Source organism: Balaenoptera musculus, chromosome 7 (genome assembly GCF_009873245.2).
Source record: "Balaenoptera musculus isolate JJ_BM4_2016_0621 chromosome 7, mBalMus1.pri.v3, whole genome shotgun sequence".
In the NCBI taxonomy this organism is placed as follows: domain Eukaryota; kingdom Metazoa; phylum Chordata; class Mammalia; order Artiodactyla; family Balaenopteridae; genus Balaenoptera; species Balaenoptera musculus.
This window is the reverse complement of record NC_045791.1, coordinates 22,872,194-22,888,506: the sequence shown is the minus strand read 5'-3', so window position 1 is coordinate 22,888,506 and position 16,313 is coordinate 22,872,194.

Genomic DNA, 16,313 nt, shown 5'->3' with positions numbered 1-16,313 from the left:
GTGTGTGTGTGTGTTTTATCAACTGAGCATTAAGATTTTCCATATGTTCATATTAAACAGAACAGCTAGGCTATGGAGATTTTAAAGTAGAGTAAAAGAATAACTCATATAAACCACTTGACACATAGCTTGGCAGCTAGTAAGAATTCTGTAAGTGTGAGCTGCCATTATGATTGTTATAATTATTATTACAAATGCAATGTGATTTAAAACTATCTGATGTTCAAAAGTTGAGTGGTATAAACATTATATCCATGCAAAGAAAAGAAAAACTAAATCAGTCTACACGATTCTTAGATTTTAGCAGGATCTGTGGAATTTAAAAAAAAGAAAGAAAGTTCCCCAGACATATTTTTTAATTGGCATAGAAAATATGCCACATATATTTTTTAGTCATAATTTCATTTCAAAGCCTACATAATTGTTATTAATGGTACTTGGCACAATACAAATCAGATCCCATTTAAGCATGCAAATGCACACATTTCCACAAAACCATTTTTGCCTTTGAGTACTGCAATTGAGGAAAAGGACATTCACGTAAGCTAATTTTATACCCAATCACAAACTGTTCAAAATGTAAAGGAAAAGACCCTTCTAAAAATGAAAATCAAACTAATAGATGAACACCTGAAGACAATATAATGTGTGTCAATTATGCCTCAAAAAAAATTAATTTAAAAAATAAGAAACCACTAGCAGAAATTTAATCTTCAAGGAGGTGTTAGTTATCTTCTCAGGATCTCTCTAGGCCAGCCTGTTTACGAGAAAGCAAACTAGTTTGAAGACCTTTTCACCCCTCAGCAGAAACAATCTTGTTACTCATCACCACACAGAATCAGAAAAGATGTCATATTTCCATGACTCTGGACAATGTGATCATACCAGCTACAGGGTCTGTAAAATCTGGGGAAGGGAAATAAGAGGAAAAATACCTCTGGACACCATGTAGCACAGCATAATCAGTAAAAAGGAAACAATTTTCTTTCTTCCTACTGCTTGGTACTTGGAATTTCAACACATTCTCATGATCTAGAATAACAGAGCAAGAGTGAGTGTGGTTCTCTGGCGCGGGTACTCATAAGAGAACCTGATTCATATCACATTATATTCTTTAATCTGTATTCTGCAACGTTGTTCTTCTTTATATGACCCAGATGCTACATGACCCACAACTGCTACACCTGAAACACTCCACAATTGGCTAATTCTTTCTCCATTCAAGACATGGTTCTGCTGAGTGGGAGCTGCCGTTAAGGCTTAGAGAGTCCTGATACTCAAAGTTCAGTCGCTACATCAGCAGTACTACCCGTAAGCTTGTTAGAAATACAGAATCTCAAGTCCTACCTCGGACACCCAATTGGAGTTTTCATTTTAACAAGATCCCTGTGTGGCTTGTATTTACATTAAAGACTGAGAAGTACTTCCTTAGAAACTCTGATTTAGTAAATAGAATTAGTAAATTAGGAATTAAGGATCTACATCTTAAATAAGAACCCTAGGTTGTGCTGGTTCCAATAGGCTTCTGACAATACTTTTAAAAAATGTTGAAGGAAACAGACCCTTTTAAAAATGAAAATTAAACTAACAGATTGATAACCAAATAAAGAAAGTAATCAAACCAACATTAACATATAGAAGAGTAATATTTCAAAGAGAGTACAGCCTATACTATCTTCTGGTTCATCCCTCTCATTTGACAGATAAGTAAAACCAAGACCCCATCAGAGTCAAGGACATGTCCAGTTAGTATGTGACAAAGCCAACTGAAATGCAGGTCTCCTGACTCCTCGTCCCAGGTCTTGTGTTACAGAAGAAAGGTAAATTGAAGCAGATATTCAAAACAAAACAAAAATAATTGCGGTGAGTTTATTACAAGACGTGATCCAGAAGCCAAAACTGAACATGAAAATGGCTGGAAATGCTCTCTTTCCAAAATCCTCAGGATTGTGATTTCTCTAAGAACACAAAATTTTTTAAAGCTAAAACTCTGGAAAAATGAAGTCAGAATAAAACCATTATGTCCAAAGATGAGAGTCCTGGGAGGTATTAGAGGAATGACTGGCTAAGAGTTAACAGCAGTTACTACATTTGACAGAATTTTCAACTGATTTTAACACCTGAGAATACATTTTCATAGAAATGGATAAATTGTGTGGAATGCCTTAATTACCCAAAGGTCCAATTTTACTTCATAAAATAGAGGATGGAGTCATGCATTTTTACTTGCCGTAAAACTATAGTTAACCCCAAGTTAATTAATCAGAACATTCAATGAATGGAAATTTCATGTCTCCAACTGTCAGTGACAAATCACAGGCAAACAAGCTCTTGCTACAGATTTTTTTTCTTCATAAAAATCTTGTAAAAAATATTCAAGGGTCATTTCATATTCACCTCATGTCCTACCCCATAATGCGAGGTCTGGAACCCTGGGAACGTATCCCGTTCTGCTTCATTTGTCGTCTTCCCTTTTCATCATGCTGCTCAGCTCCCCCATAAATAGTCCATAATCTCTTCTCAGAAAGAATGAGTTAACTGCGTCCGCTACAGCACAGGGCAAAGTGTCTGGTATGTAGTAGGTACTTGATCAATATCTGTCACTCGATTTTTTAAAAATCTCCAGCGAAAAACAGTGATTATTCAAGACCCCCACTACCCACCAAACATGAGTTACCTTATTTCCAACATGAAGACATTGCTCCAGCTGAATGCGATACCCGTTGAATGCTAGCTCCCAGAACCACAGAAGCTTAAAAGATGGAAACATTTTTGTAAATGGTCTAGAATAGGTTTTGTTTATCAGATAAAGAATTGGTGACCTGATGAGGTTCAACAGCCTTTTTTTTTTTTTTAAGCTATTTTTATTGTTCTTCCTGCCTGGATAAGGCCATTCTTTCTCTTCTTTATTCCTCCGAATCACTGATTTTCCATATTTGTGATAGAGACTGTCAGCTGTCCACCAGCATGGCGCCTCCTCCTTCTCCCATTGCAGTAGAAGGGTCAAGGGTATAGCTGGACCACTAGAGTGCATGAGCCTGCCTCTCCTGCAGTGAGGTATGGCCCGGTTGCTGAGCTACAGCTATCATAATGTGAGAGGAAGAGATGTGTAGATTTACCGTAAAAGCACATCCAGGCTTGCCCATGCTCTTTTCCCTTTGGCTGTCTCAGATAGATGACCTAAAGGACCTGAGATGTTGCCTAGAAAAGGGGGCAAAACAACTGTCCATCTGAGTGTCTTTCCAACCATGGAAGAGAGCCACCCAGCTAACTAAAAGCCCACCCTGGACAGCTACAGAAGAAATAAACATGTATATTATTCTTTAAGCCACTGAATTATTGGGATGGATTTGTTACTGCAACTTAGCATGAGCTTAACTAATACAAATATTGCATAAGATCTTCTCTATGTGCTCTAACACACTATAATCTCTATTTGAATTATTTCAATCTATGTTAGGCATTGCAGTAATAATTTCATACACACAACTTTTAGCTTGCCTTATTATTTATAATCCATGTGTTCTATCATCCAGTTCACCAAAGCCAGAGATCACATTTTCCACTTTTTTCGAATATCCTACAATGCCCAGATAAAGCTATTGCTCTCTTTTTTTTTTTTAACATCTTTATTGGAGTATAATTGCTTTACAATGGTGTGTTAGTTTCTGCTGTATAACAAAGTGAATCAGCTATACATATACATATATCCCCATATCTCCTCCCTCTTGAGTCTCCCTCCCACCCTTCTAGGTGTACAAAAAGCACCGAGCTTATCTCCCTGTGCTATGCGGCTGCTTCCCACTAGCTATCTATTTTACATTTGGTAATGTATATATGTCCATGCCACTCTCTCACTTCGTCCCAGCTTACTCTGCCCCCTCCCTGTGTCCTCAAGTCCATTCTCTACATCTGCATCTTTACTCCTGGTCTGTCACTAGGTTCTTCAGAACCATTTTTTTTCTTTAATTACATATATATGTGTTAGCATATGGTATTTGTTTTTCTCTTTCTGACTTACTTCACTCTGTATGACAGAATCTAGGTCCATCCACCCCACTACAAATAACTCAATTTCATTTCTTTTTATGGTTGAGTAATATTCCATTGTATATATGTGCCACATCTTCTTTATCCATTCATCTGTCGATGGACACTTAGGTTGAACCCACGTCCTGGCTATTGTAAATAGAGCTGCCATGAACACTGTGGTACATGACTCTTTTTGAATTATGATTTTCTCAGAGTATATGCCCAGTAGTGGGATTGCTGGGTCATATGGTAGTTCTATTTTTCGTTTTTTAAGGAACCTCCATACTGTTCTCCATAGTGGCTGTATCAATTTACATTCCCACCAACAGTGCAAGAGGGTACCCTTTTCTCCACACCCTTTCCAGCATTGATTGTTTCTAGATTTTTTGATGATGGCCATTCTGACCAGTGTGAGGTGATACATCATTGCACTTTTGATTTGCATTTCTCTAATGATTAGTGATGTTGAGCATCCTTTCATGTGTTTGTTGGCAATCTGTATATCTTCTTTGGAGAAATGTCTATTTAGGTCTTCTGCCCATTTTTGGATTGGGTTGTTTGTTTTTTTGATGTTGAGCTGGATGAGCTGCCTGTATATTTGGGAGATAAATTCTTTGTCAGTTGCTTCATTTGCAAATATTTTCTCCCATTCTGAGGGTTGTCTTTTCATCTTGTTTATGGTTTCCTTTGCTGTGCAAAAGCTTTGAAGTTTCATTAGGTCACATTTGTTTATTTTTGTTTTTATTTCCATTTCTCTAGGAGGTGGGTCTAAAAGGATCTTGCTGTGATTCATGTCATAGAGTGTTTGCCTATGTTTTCCTCTAAGAGTTTGATTGTGTCTGGCCTTACATTTAGGTCTTTAGTCCATTTTGAGTTTATTTTTTGTGTATGGTGTTAGGGAGTGTTCTAATTTCATTCTTTTACATGTAGCTGTCCAGTTTTCACAGCACCACTTATTGAAAAGGCTGTCTTTTCTCCATTGTATATTCTTGACTCCTTTATCAAAGATATGGTTACCATATGTATGTAGGTTTATCTCTGGGCTTTCTATCTTGTTCCATTGATCTATATTTCTGTTTATGTGCCAGTACCATACTGTCTTGATTACTGTAACTTTGTAGTATAGTCTGAAGTCAGGAAGCCTGATTCCTCCAGCTCCGTTTTTCTTTCTCAAGATTGCTTTGGCTATTCGGGATCTTTTGTGTTTCCATACAAATTGTGAAATTTTTTGTTCCAGTTCTGTGAAAAATGGCATTGGTAGTTTGCTAGGGATTGAAGGAAGAGAGCCACCAAATCAATAAACAAATATACCCGTGATAATAAGCTCTAAATACTAAACTAAGATAAACATAAAACCACTAATAAATTAGACACAGAAAGCAAACCCCAAGTCTACAGTTTCTGCCAAAGTCCACTGCCTCAATTTTGGGATGATTTGTTGTCTATTCAGGTATTCCAGAGATGCAGGGTACATCAAGTTGATTGTGGAGATTTAATCCACTGCTCCTGGGGCTGCATGGAGAAAATTCCTTTTCTCTTCTTTGTTTGCACAGCTCCTGGGGTTCAGCTTTGGATTTGGCCCTGTCTCTGCATGTAGGTCGCCTGAGGGCATCTGTTTTTCGCTCAGACAGGATGGGGTTAAAGGAGCAGCTGATTAGGGGGCTCTGGCTCACTCAGGCCAGGGAAAGAGAGGGGTACAGAATGCGGGGCGAGCCTGCAGTGGCAGGGGCCAGCGTGACATTGCAACAGCCTGAGGCAACACCGTGTGTTCTCCTGGGGAAGTTGTCCCTGGATCACGGGACCCTGGCAGTGGCGGGCTGCACAGGCTCCCAGGAGGGGAGGTGTGGAGAGTGACCTGTGCTCGCACACAGGCTTCTTGGTGGCTGCAGCAGCAGCCTTAGCGTCTCATGCCCGTCTCTGGGGTCCGTACTGATAGCCGTGGTTCACACCCGTCTCTGAAGCTCGTTTAGGTGGTGGTCTGAATCCCATCTCTTCACGCACCCCAAAACAATGGTCTCTTGCCTCTTAGGAAGTTCCAGACTTTTTCCCGGACTCCCTCCCGGCTAGCCGTGGCGCACTAGCCCCCTTCAGGCTGTGTTCACGCAGCCAACCCAAGTCCTCTCCCTGGGATCCGACCTCCAAAGCCCGAGTCTCAGCTCCCAGCCCCAACTCGCCCCGGCGGGAGGGCAGACAAGCCTCTCAGGCTGGTGAGTGCTGGTAGGCACCAATCTTCTGTGCGGGAATCTCTCTTCTCTGCCTTCTGCACCCCTGTTGCTGTGCTCTCCTCCGTGGCTCCGAAGCTTCCCCCCCCCCCCCCCCCGTCTCCGTCAGTGAAGGGTCTTCCTAGTGTGTGGAAACTTTTCCTCCTTCACAGCTCCCTCCCAGAGGTGCAGATTCCATCCCTATTCTTTTGTCTATGTTTTTCCTTTTTTCTTTTGCCCTACCCAGGTACGTGGGGAGTTTCTTGCCTTTTGGGAAGTCTGAGGTCTTCTGCCAGTGTTCAGTAGGTGTTCTGTAGGAGTTGTTCCACATGTAGATGTATTTCTGATGTATTTGTGGGGAGGAAGGACCTTCAGCATCTTGAAGGTCCCCCTGCTATTGCCTTTTAAGTGATATGTATCTGATGTTTTATTGTATTAAACTATAACATTAGAAGTTATGTATTTTAAAATATTTGTTTTACAAATGACCCATAAAAAAACAGAGTTGGAGAATTCTTAAAAGATAATAAAATAGCAATTTAAGAATCATGCTAATTCTACTTTACCTAATAAAATAGGGAAGAAGAGTATATGTTTTCTTTTCTGTCTTTATTTTTTGTTAGTGACACACTTACGTGGATTCATAATTGCAAAGGTATCAACATGATATACAATGGAAGTCCCCTCTCCCACCCCTTTTCTATTGCCACTCTTCTTCCCTCTCCAGAGGAAAACCATACTATAAATGTCTTGTGTATCCTGGCAGAGATAAATGAATATATTCTGAAGTGTTTTAAGTGATTCAAAGTGTTTTCAGTTTCCCCAGATTCTCCCTTTTGTGTGTATCTGTTTAGTTGAAGTGTTATGATGTGTTCATTTGTTATTTTTTCTTTTTAAGTTCAACAAATCACTTTCAAATGTCAAGTTTTTTTAATTTAAAAATATTACCCATAATCTCATCACCAATAAGTTAAATATATTTTCTTCTCATCTGTACCCATATATATGGATATGTGTATACACATACATATATATATACAGTGTTTATGTAGTTGCAATAGGTACAGTATGGTAATGCAATAAATGTACCATAATATCTTATGTGCAAAATTTTTGACTGGGATATAAAGACACTAAGAACATTTCCTCAGTGTATGGCTCAATACATTCTCAAAAAATGGAAAAACCCCAGGATTGTATGAGTAATGGATGCTCTCTACATTCTCTCTTTCTTGTCAACCACACTATGACAGAGGTCCCATGGAATTACTCTAGTCCCTGAAACATAAAACAATTTTGCAGAACATTGTAGGCCAAAGAGAAATTACAAATCTTAGTTAAGAGGATTAAGCTCAGATCCCACTCCCAATAGGATCTGGGAAGCCAGCTCACTCTCAGAGCCCCTCTGGCACTAATGTGGTAAATGCAGCATATCTTTATCATAATCCCACTCCACTCACTTTCTGAAAGAACCATTCAAATCATAGTATAACAGAAATGAAACTGTCTTCATAGGGAAAGGGAGCTAATGTTTATTGATGCTTACTATGAGTCTGACACCATCCTGATACTTCTCAAATAAGTACAGACTTTGTAGTTAATCCAACCTAGATTTGTGTCTTGAGTCTCCCATTTAATAACTGTGTGACCTTCAGCAATATATTGAACTTCTCTGAGTTTTCTCATCTTCAAAACGGAGTTAGAATATCCAACTCATAGCAGTGTTGAGATTATGAGCCATAAGGCATGATAGGAACCTTAAGGCACAATACTCTGTTATTATTTTCTTGTTACCAATTACCAATACTTTTAGACAATGAAGACACACCAAAGCCAGTGTAAATAATTAGATTTCATTGTTTTTATTCAAAATCCCTCCCTCGAAAATAACTGGTATATCAGTGAAAAAGTCCTTACTACCAGGCTTAAAGTAATATGTGCAGATAAACAGGTAGTTGTACTTCTCAGGTGTCTTCAGAGAGATGTCTACTTAAGATGTTTTCTTAAGAAACTTCCACAAGCCTCTTAGATAGTCTCATCCACCAGAGGGCAGACAGCAGAAGCAAGAAGAACTACAATCCTGCAGCCTGTGGAACAAAAACCACATTCACAGAAAGATAGACAAGATGAAAAGGCAGAGGGCTATGTACCAGATGAAGGAACAAGACAAAACCCCAGAAAAACAACTAAATGAAGTGGAGATAGGCAACTTTCCAGAAAAAGAATTCAGAATACTGATAGTGAAGATGATCCTGGACCACGGAAAAAGAATGGAGGCAAAGATTGAGAAGATGCAAGGAATGTTTAACAAAGACCTAGAAGAATTAAAGAACAAACAAACAGAGATGAACAATACAATAACTGAAATGAAAACTACACTAGAAGGAATCAATAGCAGAATAACTGAGGCAGAAGAACGGATAAGTGACCTGGAAGACAGAATGGTGGAATTCACTGCTGTGGAACAGACTAAAGAAAAAAGAATGAAAAGAAATGAAGACAGCCTAAGAGACCTCTGGGACAACATTAAACGCAACAACATTCGCATTATAGGGGTCCCAGAAGGAGAAGAGAGAGAGAAAGGACCCGAGAAAAATATTTGAAGAGATTATACTCGAAAACTTCCCTAACATGGGAAAGGAAATAGCCACCCAAGTCCAGGAAGCTCAGAGAGTCCACTACAGGATAAACCCAATGAGAAACACGCCGAGACACATAGTAATCAACTTGGCAAATATTAAAGACAAAGAAAAATTATTGAAAGCAGCAAGGGAAAAACGACAAATAACGTACAAGGGAACTCCCATAAGGTTAACAGCTAATTTCTCAGCAGAAACTCTACAAGCCAGAAGGGAGTGGCATGATATACTTAACGTGATGAAAGGGAAGAAACTACAACCAAGATTACTCTATCCGGCAAGGATTTCATTCAGATTCGATGGAGAAATCAAAAGCTTTACAGACAAGCAAAAGCTAAGAGAATTCAGCACCACCAAACCAGCTCTACAACACATGCTAAAGGAACTTCTCTAAGTGGGAAACACAACAGAAAAAAAGGACCTACAAAAACAAACCCAAAACAATTAAGAAAATGGTCATAGGAACATACCTATCGATAATTACCTTAAACGTGAATGGATTAAATGCTCCAACCAAAAGACACAGGCTCGCTGAATGGATACAAAAACAAGACCCATATATATGCTGTCTACAAGAGACCCACTTCAGACCTAGGGACACATACAGACTGAAAGTGAGGGGATGGAAAAAGATATTCCATACAAATGGAAATCAAAAGAAAGCTGGAGTAGCAATTCTCTTATCAGATAAAATAGACTTTAAAATAAAGAATGTTACAAGAGACAAGGAAGGACACTACATAATGACGAAGGGATCAATCCAAGAAGAAGATATAACAATTATAAATATATATGCACCCAACATAGGAGCACCTCAATACAGAAGGCAACTGCTAACAGCTCTAAAAGAAGAAATCGACAGTAACACAATAATAGTGGGGGACTTTAACACCTCACTTACACCAATGGACAGATCATCCAAACAGAAAATTAATAAGGAAACACAAGCATTAAATGACACAACAGACCAGATAGATTTAATTAATATTTATAGGACATTCCATCCAAAAACAGCAAAATACACTTTCTTCTCAAGTGTGCACAGAACATTCTCCAGGATAGATCATATCTTGGGTCACACAACAAGCCTCAGTAAATTTAAGAAAATTGAAATCATATCAAGCATCTTTTCTGACCACAACACTATGAGATTAGAAATGAATTACAGGGAAAAAACCGTAAAAAACACAAACACATGGAGGCTAAACAATACACTGCTAAATAACCAAAAAATCACTGAAGAAATCAAAGACAAAATCACAAAATACCTAGAGACAAATGACAATGAAAGCATGACGATCCAAAACCTATGGGCTGCAGCAAAAGCAGTTCTAAGAGAGTAGTTTATAGCAATAAAATCCTACCTCAAGAAACAAGAAAAATCTCAAATAAACAATCTAACCTTACACCTAAAGGAACTAGAGAAAGAAGAACAAACAAAACCCAAAGTTAGCAGAAGAAAAGAAATCATAAAGATCAGAGCAGAAATAAATGAAATAGAAACAAAGAAAACAATAGCAAAGATGAATAAAACTAAAAGCTGGTTCTTTGAGAAGATAAACAAAATTGATAAACCATTAGCCAGACTCATCAAGAAAAGAGGGAGGGGACTCAAATCAATAAAATTAGAAATGAAAAAGGAGAAGTTACAACAGACACCGCAGAAACACAAAGCACCTTAAGAGACTACTACAAGCAACTGTATGCCAATAAAATGGACAATCTGGAAGAAGTGGACAAATTCTTAGAAAGGTATAACCTTCCAAGACTGAACCAGGAAGAAATAGAAAATATGAACAGACCAATCACAAGTAATGAAATTGAAACTGTGATTAAAAATTTTCCAACAAACAAAAGTCCAGGACCAGATGGCTTCACAGGTGAATTCTATCAAACATTTAGAGAAGAGCTAACACCCATCCTCCTTAAACTCTTCCAAAAAATTGCAGAGGAAGGAACACTCCCATACTCATTCTATGAGGCCACCATCACCCTGATACCAAAACCAGACAAAGATACTACAAAAAAAGAAAATTACAGACCAATATCCCTGATGAATATAGATGAAAAAATTCTCAACAAAATACTAGCAAACAGAATCCAACAACACATTAAAAGGATCATACAGCATGATCAAGTGGGATTTATCCCAAGGATGCAAGGATTCTTCAATATACACAAATCAATCAATGTGATACACCATATTAACAAACTGAAGAATAAAAACCATATGATCATCTCAATAGATACAGAAAAAGCTTTTGACAAAATTCAACACCCATTTATGATAAAAACTCTCCAGAAATTGGTTATAGAGCAAACCTACCTCAACATAATAAAGGCCATATACGACAGGCCCACAGCAAACGTCATTCTCAATGGTGAAAAACTGAAAGTATTTCCTCTAAGATCAGGAACAAGACAAGGATGTCCACTCTCACCACTATTATTCAACATAGTTTTGGAAGTCCTAGCCACAGCTATCAGAGAAGAAAAAGAAATAAAAGGAATACAAATTGGAAAAGAAGAAGTAAAACTGTCACTGTTTGCAGATGACATGATACTATACATAGAGAATCCTAACGATGCCACCAGAAAACTACTAGAGCTAATCAATGAATTTGGTAAAGTTGCAGGCTACAAAATTAATGCACAGAAATCTCTTGCATTCCTATACACTAATGATGAAAAATCTGAAAGAGAAATTAAGGAAACACTCCCATTTACCATTGCAACAAAAAGAATAAATTACCTAGGAATAAACTTACCTAGGGGGACAAAAGACCTGTATGCAGAAAACTATAAGACACTGATGAAAGAAATTAAAGATGATACCAACAGATGGAGAGATATACCATGTTCTTGGATTGGAAGAATCAATATTGTAAAAATAACGATACTACCCAAAGCAATCTACAGATTCAATGCAATCCCTATCAAATTACCAATGGCATTTTTTACGGAACTAGAACAAAAAATCTTAAAATTTGTATGGAGCCAAAAAAGACTCTGAATAGCCAAAGCAGTCTTCAGGGAAAGAAACGGAGATGGAGGAATTAGACTCCCTGACTTCAGACTATACTACAAAGCTACAGTAATCAAGACAATATGGTACTGGCACACAAACAGAAATATAGATCAATGGAACAGGATAAAAAGCCCAGAGATAAACCCACGCACCTGTGGACAACTAATCTATGACAAAAGAGGCAAGAATATACAGTGGAGAAAAGACAGTCTCTTCAATAAGTGGTGCTGGGAAAACCGGACAGCTACATATAAAAGAATGAAATTAGAACACTCCCTAACACCATACACAAAAATAAACTCAAAATGGATTAGAGACCTAAATAAGAGCAGGCACTATAAAACTCTTGGAGGAAAACATAGGCAGAACACTCTTTGACATAAATCACAGCAATATATTTTTTGATCCACCTCCTAGAGAAATGGAAATAAAAACAAAAATAAACAAATGGACCTAATGAAACTCAAAAGCTTTTGCACTGCAAAGGAAACCATAAACAAGATGAAAAGACAACCCTCAGAATGGGAGAAAATAATTTTGCAAATCAATCATCGGACAAAGGATTAATCTCCAAAATATATAAACAGCTCATGCAGCTCAATATTAAAAAAACAAACAACCCAATCCAAAAATGGGCAGAAGACCTAAATAGACATTTCTCCAAAGAAGACATACAGATGGCCACGAAGCACATGAAAAGCTGCTCAACATCACTAATTAGTAGAGAAATGCAAATCAAAACTACAATGAGGTATCACCTCACACCAGTTAGAATGGGCATCATCAGAAAATCTACAAACAACAAATGATGAGAGGGTGTGGAGAAAAGGGAACCCTCTTGCACTGTTGGTGGGAATGTAAATTGATATAGTCACTCTGGAGAACAGTATGGAGGTTCCTTAAAGAACTAAAAATAGAATTACCGTATGACCCAGCAATCCCACTGCTGGGCATTCACCCAGAGAAAACCATAATTCAAAAAGACACATACACCCCAATGTTCACTGCAGCACTATTTACAATAGCCAGGTCACGGAAGCAACCTAAATGCCCATCGACAGACGAATGGATAAAGAAGATGTGGTACATATATACAATGGAATATTACTCAGCCATAAAAAGGAACAAAATTGGGTCATTTGTAGAGACATGGATGCATCTAGAGACTATCATACAGAGTGAAATAAGTCAGAAAGAGAAAAACAAATATCATATATGAGCGCATATATGTGGAACCTAGAAAATGGTACAGATGAACTGGTTTACAGAGCAGAATTTGAGACACAGAAGTAGAGAAAAAACGTATGGACACCAAGGGGGGCAAGCGGGGGATGGGGGTGGTGGTGGGATGAATTGGGCGATTGGGATTGACATGTATACACTGATGTGTATAAAATGGATGACTAATAAGAAAAAAAATAAATTAAAAAACATATATTTATATATAAAAGATGTTTTCTTCATTTGGGAGAAGGTGAATATTTAGACGTAGTGTCTTGCATAGAGAAAATCAAAGATTTTAAAAACAAGGGACAATTGACTTCTTATTATAAAGCCCAGATATCTTTTAAGTAGAGAATAGATATTGCACTAAAGAAAAAGGTAAAGCAAAAGTAAATTAATTTTACTTAGTTATAAATGCTGTTTAACAAGATAATGATGACAAAGGAAAATCTATGACCAAAACAATATCTGTGTATAGTGAGCACTTAATGGATGGTCTTGCCACCCCCATTGTCTCCTATCAATTTTACTTTGGCAGAATCGATGTAGTGACGTTGCTGGATCCCAGCAGCTATTTTGTACAATGTGACCTTGCCGGCTGGATTCTTTCAATAGCACTGGGAATGAGCACCTCTTGCACACTGAGCCAGCCTGAAGTTTTCTCTGGGAATGTCAAGGTAAGACCAAGAGACACTTAGGGACTGTTGGCCATGATGTTTCCAACGTGTAGGTAAAGAAACAAATGAAACTATCCTACAGAAAGAAAAAGAGAGAAGCAAACAGAAAGGAGCAGAGATGAGAAACAGCAAGCATGCAAGTCTCTCATTCTGGTTCATTCCCAGGGGCTGGCTGCAATCCCCGTCTTTGGGTTCAGAGAGACTACTCTAGGTATCATTTTAATAATTTTTTTTTCCTATAGATAGTTGTATTAGCTAGAGTCATAGCAGGAAATAAAGGTCACCCAGATTGTCTGAGAATCCTGTGGAAGAAGTAAATGTCCCCACTTATTTGACTTTAGGCTTGGCCATGTTACATGCTTTGGCCACTTGGAAGTGAGTAGACTTGACCTTTGCCCTATCCAAGCAGAAGCTTTATATGTAATTGTGGGGTTTGAGTCGGTTCACCTTCTTGAGTTTCTGTCCTCTGTCATGAAAACATCATATCCTTTCAGCCTGGGATTTAAATTGAGAAGACACTTGGAATTTGAGCCACAGCTGACTCATGCCCCTCATGTTACACAAGCCAAAAACAAGTGTCCATTGTTTTAAGCTACTGAGACTTTGCAGTTGTTTGTTGCCACAATAAAAACTGACATATACAGTGAGGCACCCATAGATGAGCAATAGCTAGAGGCCATCGGTACCTTAAGTTAAAGAAATAAAGGAAAAAATAGTATACTGAGAGCCGGTGAGAGCTGCAGGAGTGAGCAAAGCCTAGGGGAAGCTGTGGTCCAGGGAATGGAGCCACTGCTCAAAGAACAGCAGAGGAAAGAAACGAATATCCAGGTCTCTCCCTCCTCTTACCTTCATTCATATTTGACAGCACTTCCCACTGTCAAGGCCAACCAGAAGTCAGTCAACAAGATGGTCCACGTGAATGAGCCCAGAGGGCTCAGCATCCCAGAGCATCGACCAATGCGATGGCAGACACTAGCCATTAGCCATAATGGCAGTGAATGGATGGAGAACGGGAAGGACAAGTGTAGAATAACCCCAAAATAACTCAAACATATTTATGTTTCATGCAACCAAGAGCCCTACAAATGTAAAAGATAAAGTTTACTTACACAAAGAATTAGTGAGAGATACATAACAATTTGAGATCATTCTCTCAATAGGAAAGAACATTGAGACCATAGGTTACTAGCAGGCTATAAGCTACTTTATTGAGAGGAAACAACTGGATGGGAAGAGGAATCACATTTTATTTAAGCTGATTCTATGGTACCTGATGTTGCACCACATAATTTATACGTTACATAAGTACTTGATCAGGGCAATGACAGTGAGAATAGATTTGCTTCTCTTCCAGCATGGATTTAGAGAGTGTATTTCTATTTTCCTGATTATGCAATGTAGAAAAAAGGAAAACAGTACTGTAGTTCTCAAAGATTTTAGGTAACAAAAAACTGAGGGTGTTATTTTGCAGAAGAGAATCCTGAGTTGTGGGATTCTACACGTGATTTATTCTGCTACATCATGGGAAAATAAATGCTCTTTCCAACTGACTGAGACTCTTTTCATTTGTCAACTATTGATCCTCTCCCACATCCTCTCTTCTTAGTGCCATGATTCTTCTTGAGGTTAAACCAATGAAGCCCAGTCCCATTTATTTCCTCCTACTTTATGCTGTGGTATCACCACGATAACATCAGAGCAGCCAGCCACTGATCTTCAGTTAGTAGCTCTGTGGCAGACACTAGCTAGAAGGAAGCTTTTAGAGGTCGTCTAGGTATTTCCTTTCAGAACCTAATAATATAAATTAAACCCTGAAAGGAACTACAGAACGCATATTTTTAAGAATTATTTCCTTTCAATTTTATAAGCATCTACATCTGCAGTGCCCCTTTGTTTGCATTCCAAGGAGAGAGCAAGAAGGAAAGTCATAACAGGTATTAGCACCTACTGTATTAGGTAGGAGGCGGGCAGGTTCCAAGAGAGATAATGAAGGGAATGGGCCAAGTTGAAGGTCAAAGAAAAATCCGCCATGACTCCCAAATGCTCCTGATAATTTATTCCTAGGATCCATGGATGACGTTCCTCTTACTTTTAGTTCCTCAAATCTTGCTGAAGAACTTTTTGCTCCCAAAGGATTTGTATTTATTGTTTCTAATTCATTAATCACTACTCCCTATTTCTGAGCTATTGTGCAAAGATGCTCATCTCCCTCTTAAGTCCTCCCATTAGGGAATGCCCTGGCAGTCCAGTGGTTAAGACTCCGAGCTTCCAATGCAGAGGGCGATGGTTCGATCCCTGGACGGGAACGCATGCGGAGCAGCGCGGCCAAAAAAAAACAAGTCCTCCCATTAAATTGACATGGTTCTGAACACACCAGGGATCTAGACTCCTCCACAAACACTTAGACTACCCAAACACTAGCTTATATTGTGGAAGTGAGAGGCCAAAAGAAAACATCTGTGTCTGTCTAAATAATTTTTGTTGATTCCTTTAGATAGATCAGTAATTTTGT